Here is a 10,420-nt window from a genome sequence, read left to right as displayed (position 1 = left end):
TTAACTGATCAAATAGTTGCTGTGATAAAGGGAGTCTGTTAAGAGCAGGACTGGCTCCTGATAAAAGTAAGGATTAACTGCCTGAATTATCTCAAACCATCCAAAACTGACTTTGTGGACTGGAGAAATGCCAAGTGTCCAAGGAGCATGTGTGAGGAACAGAGACGAAAAGTTCAGCACAAAGAAGAGGAGCTTGCTTCATCTGAAACCCCCCAGCCCACGACCACCAGAAGCCACTGGGCAGATGCACCCAGGAGGAGCCAAAGGCGGGGACTATGGAAATAATTTCCCAGAACTCATTATAATAAAACCCCCCTTTTTGGGGAAAGGTCTCGAGTATGTATAGGCTGTGTTGCAATTATCTTGAATATGTAACATCTTTATGTTTAAATGCAAGGTAAATCACCATGATGGGTGCGCACGTTTGAGGTGGAGAGATCCCCCATGCGCCCAGGGCTGAATAAAACATACCTACTTTACAACCTCGCCGGTTGTGGAGTCTTTACCCCATGTATCATTCGCAAATATTAAAGTGTGTTGTGCATCACAATATAATGTCAGCTTTTGCAGAAGTAGCTTTGTTATGAAGATATAGTTCTAAAAAAATAGCTAATGCTTTTATTTTTGTGATTAACTGGCAATAATTAAAATAATTTAGATATATTTGTGAAGTAGCTCATGTTGTTTTAGCGTACTTGTCGTTAACTTGCAATAACTGAAATAGCTAAACCATCTGCTTGGTTGGATAACATTTGAGGGGATGAGGACCCCTGCTACTGACACTTCAACTATCAACAACTATCACCTGCTGAAGCTACAGAACAGGGGGTCATTGTGGAGAGATGACACGTGACCCTCAAAACCACAACCAAGATTACTTCAGATGCTCTAAAAAGGTGAATCAGAGTAGGGGCCATGCTAAAACTTTCCTGGAACATGCAAACTAGTTGGGGAAAATGTTTGAATATGTATAATCATTTCTGAATATGTATTTGACCGATGCAATAGAAAGGGTATATAAGAAGGGTTACTATTGTTAGCTGGGGTGCCTCTGGCTACGGCTACGCACCCAGTGCTGTTACTTTTGCATTATTGATTTGTCCCCTATTGTCCTTTATTAGTTTTTTAGACATTAACTGAGGAGTGGGGTTAATTTATCACAATTACTTACAACTATAGTAGTATTAAAATAACTTATAGGAAACCTCAGATTCACAGAGGCGTTTCTTTGAAGTTGCAAACCCTCAAGTATTGTTATAAATAGTACAAAAACCTACAGAGAAGGGTTAATATTAATCTCCCACTATCCATGATTACAGCACCACTCCCCATTGCTGGTAATGGAATGCACCCTCACCTCTGATTCCTCCACCAGGGATTTCAAAAGCAAGACATCATTCTGCTTCTCTGAAACAGAACTGGAAGTCAGTGCATCATGTCCTTTTTAAAATTTTTAATTTAGGGCAGAAAATTAAATGAAAGCTTGTGGAGGTGTTCAGTGCTCTGCTCTTGCCTATACTGGTAATTACTATTTTTAAAACTATGGTAATGTTTAATAATGTCCTAAAGGGTTTGAAAGAATGGGGCAGTAATAGGTTAAGGAAGAAAAAATTCTGACAAATGTCATCAGAACGACATTATAAAATAGTTTCCTTTAAGACATATCTGAAATCATTTAGAACATTAAACCTGCACCCAGCTGCCACATTTTGATACACTCAATGCATCTGAACTCTCAACTTACTTATAAGAACTGTACATCTTGAAATAACTCCTGAATGAACCTTCGAGATAGAAGTCGAAATGTACAATTTGCTAACAAGGACACCTCGGAGTAAAGGCATAGGTCATCAAATGCTTGGGAATATTTCTCCTTAATTCTGATCAACAGGAAAAACAAAATTTTTAAAGTCTTGACTAAATTTCCATCATATTTTTAAAAACTGCTAAAATTAAATTTTTATTGTCATCATTAACAAAGTATAACTTTTTAGTAATAGGCATTTGTAATGGTTTTGATTTGCCAATTTAAATATACTCATTTTCTGTTGTGAGACAGAACCAGGAGCAGAAGCAAGGCAGGCCTAAAACTTAAAAGGGTATAAAAAGAAATTTATTAACTACACAAAGAAAAGAAAAAACAAATTCAGAATAAGATTTTAAGACCACTCCTTCCTTCCCTCTCCCAACCTTCATAACAACAAAACAAACATCCAAAAAACTACTTCAGTCAGTTCCCAACTCAAATAGTCCTTTTTCAGTTCACTTTGGAGAGAGTAGTTTCCTCTTGTGAGGCTATAGGGATTTTTCTCCACAAGGAGGAAAAAAAACCAGTCCTCTTGTGGTTTCATTTTCATGATTTGCATCTGCCTGGGACTTGCAATCGTGGCACTCCTCCCAACTCCACAGCCTTCCCATAGCTGTGCATGTGGGCCATGTCAGATTCATGGGGTATTACTTTTAAGAATGAAATGCTCCAAGGCAAAGGTTCTCTTCATCTCTTTTCTCTCTGTTCATGCTTCATCCTCAGAAAACAGAGATTCCCTTCTTTCCTCACAAAAGATTCTCAACACAGGTGCTTTTTGGTCAAAATGATCTATCAAATGGAACATCTCCATCCCCCCATGTCTTTCTCCATGGTTTATAGGAATATTGAGTACATCATTTCATCCCTACAATCTTACAAAAGGACATTTCAGCCATCTTCACAGCATCTCCTCATTCTCCTTCCATCTAAAGAAACTTAAACTTAGCTCTTGCTTCACTGACTTCAGAATATCTCATTCCCTTTCACTCTGGGGAGGATTGAAAAGTCTGCAAGTCTTATCTGAGCATTGAAAGAGTTAAGATTTTGCACAGGGAAAAGAAAAAAACCAAGGCTGCGATGCTGGAGCTTTGCCAGGATCTCTGAAACCGGCCACTCTGAAAAGGGGGGGGGGGGGAGAAGAAAAGCGGCTGGGATCTTAAATCAGCCTGAGTCTCCCTGGCCACTGTCCATGGCCACTCCCTCTTCTCTGCCTGGCCATGCCAGCTCCCCAGACAGGGCGGCGTGGCCCTGCCCGCCTGCCAGGCCTGAAGGCCTGCAGTAGGACGAGGCCAGGGCCCTGTTACCTGCACTGCTGCCGGAAAGAAAAAAAGACTCAGTTCCGGATTTCCTCCTTCAAAATGTGTGTTCACGGAGCGAAATAACTTTCTCCAAATGTCTGTTGAGGCTGTCAATAACTAAACCAGCCCTCAATGGTCCCAATCAATCCACAGAGGAAGCCCCATAGAGAGAACTTCTCTCCGAGTTGTTTCTTCCCAGGTCGACTCAGCACACATTCTGAATCTGATTAAACAAGAAAATGAAAACAGCATTATTTTATACCAAACTGGATGAAATCCATATTAAAGAGATAGAATACATAATTTGAAAGTTGTACAGAAACTCCGAGATCACCTAGTCTTAAAATAGAAGATGAAGACAACAGTATATCAAAAAATATGTGCACAGGTACAGCAGTAATGAAAAATATGAAAAGCTAACTTAATTACCTGCAAGCATAATTTCTATAATTTCGATAATTTCTGCATGTTCTTTTAGCAGTCATATATTGGTTTCCAACATCACTAGTCCAGAAACCTACATTTTTAATTATAATGTGTGGTCTCTGAATTTATATTTCTATATGTTAGCATAAGTTTCTATTAATTAATTCCAGTAGTTGTACTCTTGCTTAAAACAAATTTGTGTTTTTCAAGAAACTACTTTCAGATTGTTATTCTGGTTATCTGATATATATTAGTTGGCACAAATAAGAATAAAGATTTATCATTTCTTTTTGAAAGATGCGTGATAGACTGGGTACGTAATGAAACACCACTACAGTTGAATTACTGATTTCGAAAATAATGAGGAAGGGTAAGAAATTAAAGACAGAATAAACATATTAAGAGGAAAAGTCTTTGTTTAGGTTTTACATTACATTCAATCATCCCCAGTAATCCATAATAAAACCCGCTTGATTTTTTTTTCAGAAATCATAAATAAGCTGAATCACTATCTCAGAGATTTTAGAAACGACATACAACTAAATGTTGCTAAGACATGTGAGATGTATTTAACTTACATCAGGAGTCCAGTTTCATGGCCCTTAGTTCCTACTGAACTACTCAAATTGATTACTAAACATAAGACTTCTTTCCGAAGAAGTATTCTGCACACTGGTGCATCATCTGGGATTGATTTTACCCGTGAAAAAACAAATTCATCAGTATGGAGTTTAAGCAGAATAGCCTTTGATTGTGTTAATCTTATGCCACATAAAACTGTTTAAGCATTGCATCCACACATACATACATATGTGTTTATCTATGTAGTCTGAATTACCTACAAATATTGTTATTAAAGCTAAAAAAACCCCTAAAACCCAAAATATTATTTTCATTAATTTAACATGGAAATATTTTAAAAAAGGAAACTAGCATTTCAATCAATTTGATTGTAATGTTGGCTACAGAGCTGCTGTTACCCTACCTGCCAAAATCCTATAAAGCTGAAGAAGAACAATTTGATAGTATGTCATCTGGCAGTAATTAATAATGCAACTACCTTCCTGAATAATGATTAGGGTATGCAAGTGGTTTTGCGGTTTTTTTAATAATGAGCATTACTTTGTTGCAGCATGTATAAATAAAATGTTATTTCTCCACAATACCTAAAAAATACTTCAAGAGTTATAGCCTGTAACAATAATAAGGCTTTCAAATGTACCTAGTACAAGCTCTGTACTCTTGGTGCTGCTAGCTGAACCATGGGACACTGCATCACTACAGCCTAAAATTCCAGAAAATTTGGAGGAATGCATATCTAAGTGGTTGTGTGTGGTCTGCTCACACCAGTTAGTATATGGCATGTCTGAAAAATCTGAGAGAAATAAGATGTTGCATCTTTGTTATTCACACTTTTCCTCACTTCAAATGTTTATCTTATTATTAAACAATTTTAAGCATGCAAGACACTGATGCACTATGTACAGCAACTATTAGCATATAAACCATCTGGAAACTAGATGTCTGATTTTGGACAAATCATACTCAAAATGTCTAAAAATACCTTTTTATTTTTTTTTTAATCTTATACTAGAGTGAAAATAATCTAGTCTTAAGCACTGGCAGAAGCCTAAATAAATGTAATCACATGTAGAGTTCTTATGCAGAATAAAGCATGGATATATTGATAATGAAGATGCTCTTGCATATGCACAGGCTTTTTGCTCATACGATTGCCACAGGTCTTGCAGAAAGGGGTCTGACTTCCTCAAATGAAAGATGTGACAAGTAAGATTCTTCTGGGAGGTTTCACTCTCCGTAGCCTTTGTCATTTTTGATGTAAAGAGATGAATGTAAAATCCAAGCTTTTAACTGTTGCACAGGTAACAGAACCACAGAAAAACATAGGTCTGAAGGAACTCCTGGAGATCACCTAGTTCAACCCCTTTCTCAAAGAAGGGCTCACTTCAAAATGAGATCAAGTTACACTGCAAAGTTTTCCCCCTTATGTTTAACTGGAATTTCCATTCCTATAGCACATGTCCATGGCCTCCTGTTCTTCAGATTTGGGCTTCTGACAAGAGCCTGGCTCTGCCTTACCTGCAATCCCCTCATGCTAATTGAAGACTACAATTAGGATTTTATTTGCTTTTTTTTAGATACCAAACTTAAACTCAGCTCTCTCAGCCATTCTTCACATTTTGTGCATCATCTCCCTTGCCAACAGTATTCTTTATGTGTTACTACCCGAATGCATAGTACTTTTTAAATGGTAAGGACTCCCACCAAGCAGAAATTGGAATTTCTATTAGTGGATTGTATTTTTATTGTAGACATGTACCTTCAAGCTCTGCAAAGGAGATTAGGAAGAAAATCATTCTGAATCTGATCTGTGTAGCTGTCGAGGCTTTAGTGATTTTGGCCCCAAACTGCCACAACGAGCCCGGATAAGTTGTCCTGTATGGAACAGCCTTTCCTGGTGTCCCAGGCAGATTTCAGCTATGAGGTACGAGGATGCAAGCAATGCCTGGAGTTCAGACTTTCAACTCTTTCCGTCGTGCTTGCCAAGTACCTCTAGCCAGCAGAGAAAAGAAACCGAGAAAGCTGCATGGAGATTCTGCAGACACTTTATTTCTTCCACGAAGGGGTTCCAGGCAGCAATCCAATGAACAGGGTATTAACGGGGCTTTTGTAGGGTCAGAGTGTATTCAGAAACGGACCAATGATATAAAGGATTCTATCATGAACCAACTGCTAAGGATTTTTAGGTAGAAGAGGACCAATTGCTTAGGGGATTGAAAGTGAATCAGTAATATAACAGAGAGATAAAGCGAGGGTTTGCAAGGGGGGGAAATATTTCTAGTATTAGTCATTCTAAGTAAGCAATTTCTTATCTAAGGAATAGCTTTCTAAGGAGGCCTTGTTAGGGCTTCTCTTCCTTCCACAGATTTGTATCTCAAAATATGATGAAAGAAGACTAAATCCCAGAAGTTACACCTTAATTTTAACAGACTCCTCTATCAAATCTCATTTGCTTTATTGTACAGACTTGCTTTGAAGTCAGATTCTTCATTAGTTTAACCTCAAACCTCAGGATATCAATTTGTAAGTACTAAATAAAATTTTGAATTTTATATTATTATAAGCTTTTAGAAATATTTGACTACTAACACCACTAGAAACAGAAAAAGTAGAAATGACCATAGAAATACTACTGGTTACATAGTGAGCTTATTAGGAATTAATTTCAAGGACAACATTTAGCCCCAAACCAAAACAACAAAAAATACTTTTAAAGATTCATCAACTTTAAAGATGAACAAAATTAAATATTTTCATTCAGTTTTATCACTTACCTACAATGAACACTAACCTGTAGTGTTGGGAAGGATAAGGATTTGACAGGAAGGTCTCACAGATATGTATGTATAACAGAAAGATCTTTGAATGTAGAATCTGAAGAAGGAATAGAAATGATAGCAAGTTTTGATACAGAAGAAAAGAATTGCTGAGTCAGTCTTACTGGGTAACTAGAAGGCAAAGAGCAAGTGAGTTGGAAGGGGTATTTATGACTTAGAGCAAAGGATAAATACACCTCAAAAAAAAGATATTTTTACCAAGCAAAAAGATTTTCACAGACAAACAAGAAAGCCAATGATGCAAGTAGAGAAAAGATCTCAGAATTTTCCACTGCAAGAAAACTGAAAAACAACTTCTAGCTTAAACTGTAGCATACTAACATTTTGTGATTGGAAATAGTAACATGAATATGGTAATGTTAGTAGTTAGGATAGGCTATAGGTAAAAGTATTGATTGGTTCTCATGTATTAAGATGCTCTGTAATGAAAAGTATATAATGCATTGTAACCAGAACCAGAGGCTTCAGACGAACCTACAGCTGTGGCTGAAAAGGCTGTAGGCTGGGCTCTTGTCACCCACGACCCGTGAATTGCTGTATCATTTGGATATAATAAACAACATTTTAAAGAGCCGCCTGGAGCCCCACATCCCTCGTTTTTGGCTCGTACACTGTAGGACTATATGAAGATCTCGCTTTATTGTTAGGCTGATAACCCAGTATTTGAATGCAGACATAGTAAAGGCAGTTCTCATCTGTGTGCTCCTGTAGCCCCATATCCTCTGTATTTTCTAAAAACTGAGAGGCATCTGAACGACTGGTATTCATTTTTTCTGTGAGACTGATCTGCTGTTGGAGCTTCTGAAAAGGACTCTTGATAAGATCACTTGTACCTGATGAAAGGCCTGTAGATTAATCAGACATCAGAAAAAACAAAACCACACAAACCAACAGCTAATAAATCATTATTTCAATTAAATTTCCCCTTTTAAGCCTTTTAAGGGTGGAAGGAATGTGCATGAAGATCTAGAAACTGGTTTTGAACAGCTAAGCTCCCAAGATTTGTTAGCATTTGGGAAATAAACATCACATTTTAGTATCAGCTTATCATATATAACAAAACATTGCAAAGGATATCATTCAACCTCTAAACATACATACTGTAAGAAGATATGTGGTAAATCCTGACATTATAGCAAGATTAGTAATACTGATGTAACATTGTTATGATTTTTCATAGTATCCAACAAGATTAGTACAAATATATACCAGATGTATGTGACATGCAGATGATGCAGAAACAAGCCAAAGACACTTTAGTGACAGGGTCTTCCCTGGGTGAAAAATACCAACAAATAAAATTTTGAACAGGCATTACTTTACACTGAAACTAAGTAAACTATAGAAACATATTTTCAGGGAAGTCATCTTTATATATTACATTAACAACACAAAAAAAAAATCAGTAAAACATGTTTATTTGGATGTTCAAAGCGCTTAACTAAGAAGCAAGACAACAGTTATTCTATACTACTTTAGGACCAGTATCAATGTTTCTTTTTCAGTTGTCCTACTGAAAAGATACATATTGATGTTCTACAAATTTCTGACTACTCTGGAGTAAAAAGAAGTGCACTGCGGAACAATCCAGGCATTACAGAGCACTTGCAATTTTATTGCACCATGCTCTATCACCTCTGCTGATCAACTGTCACAGAAACATCATAGAAAGACAAAATTCACTTTCTGAAATACTCACCAAACACCTTTATGTTTGCTATAAATTCACATATAATCAAAGGGGACTCAAAATAAAACAGCTCAATATATACACTGCATACATATTTTATCTTAGCTTAAATTTTGTTACTTTTTTCAATGCAGTATGTCACAGGACCTTTCACCCCTGAATCTTATCTGCTTCCCCCATGGCCAAGTCAGGCTGTAATAAGCTTGCCTTGTGGTGAGTTAACTTAAAAAACATCCTTAGCCAGCAATAAAACATCTTGCCTTGAATGCATGGGAAAGGATAAACAAACATTTGGGACTGACAGGCACAGCACTTTTACAAACTATAAAAGACCACTATAATTTTCATAAAATCAGAAATCTCTTACATAATCAGAGAGGATGTGAGGCGTTCTCCTCAAAAGTGGAGATGTCCATCTTGAGTTACTCTTCTAGAAGTTGAAAGGAGATCTTTTCACACCACCATCATTCATTGCTAAGTGACATTGGCTCCTAATTTATACTATTTCTTCACTAGTTGTAACATAGGTACCTTTATTATCATGCACTGTCTTATGAACCTACTAGTGGTGTTTCTTTTGTTTTATCCTGTGTAGTAAGTAAGCCTGTTAAAGTCTTACGTCTGTTTTCCTTGTGTCTATTCAATAAATAATTCATGTTCTAATAGACCTGATTGGTCATTATTAAGAACTTGCAAGCGAGAGTGAGTTTTTGGGGTGCTGACTGCCTCAATAAAGCTGCTGCCTACTGCCACAAATCTGGGCAAAGGCAAGGACTTGTCTCAATTCTCCCCTCTGCATTTGCAACACAGTATCACTACCAGTCTTCGATTAACATTAATTCATATAATAATCAAAGATATGTAGATTTTCCTTCTTAGTTTAACTGGATCAAGCTTTGAAGCAATACCACATTATCTTGAACTACATAAACCAGGGAATTAATAGCCCACTGTCCTGAATCCAGAACACAAGTTTCCAAACATTAACAGCTAAACATAACCTTTTCTGTAAAGAAGAAAACTGAGCACCCTACCCAATGTACAAACAAATAATAGAAAGGGACAGAAGAGAAACAAAACCAATACCTTCTGCATCAGACGCAAAGACCCTAGCTCCAGAGTCATCAGATGGAGGTGTGGTTTTCTTCTGGAAATATGGAGTTTCCTTTACCTGGAATATTCAAGTGAAAGTTAAAATTAGTGCAGGTGATAATTTCATACAAAGAAAAAAATAGATATTTTTAATGAGGAAATAAAATGTCTATTTTTTACTTCAGGGAAAAGATATAACTGGGAGAAAAAATAAAGAATGGGTTCCTGAGTAATAAAGACAAGCCAAGAAAAAAAACATATATTTGTGGAAGAACATTTGTTAAGGAAGGCTTATGAACTGTAAGTAAATGTTAAAACAGTAGTGACAGGCTGCAAGGAAACCAGTGACCCAGGAGTGGCTATTAATGATCTGTCCACAATCACTCTACATCACTGGACACCTCAAGAAATTAGAGCAAAATCAGTCAGGACATCTAACATGCTGCCTGTAATATGTTGCTGAGTCAAACGTGTCTCAACTCTACAAAAAGAGTTGAGAGAAAAGAAGTGAGGCAACATAAACATGCCATAAAGACTGTGGAGAAGAGAGAAATAAAATATTAATTTCAGAAAGTAAAAATAGAAACTGATGGAAAATGTTGCCTTTAGTATTTTTTTGAGATTATTAAGGAATAAAATTCTGTAGATTTAATCTATTCTGATGATAATGTAACAGTTGACTCCCTTC

The 10,420-nt window shown here is 36.7% G+C and overlaps 1 pseudogene; it reads right to left on the bottom strand.

The window, feature by feature from the left end:
- Window positions 1-1,744: 1,744 nt before the first annotated feature.
- LOC148220312 (rapamycin-insensitive companion of mTOR-like) overlaps window positions 1,745-10,420 on the bottom strand; it is a 49,841-nt pseudogene continuing 41,165 nt past the window's right edge.

This window comes from Sturnus vulgaris, chromosome W, assembly GCF_052056855.1.
Source record: "Sturnus vulgaris isolate bStuVul1 chromosome W, bStuVul1.hap1, whole genome shotgun sequence".
In the NCBI taxonomy this organism is placed as follows: domain Eukaryota; kingdom Metazoa; phylum Chordata; class Aves; order Passeriformes; family Sturnidae; genus Sturnus; species Sturnus vulgaris.
This window is presented reverse-complemented; position numbering and strand designations above follow the sequence as displayed.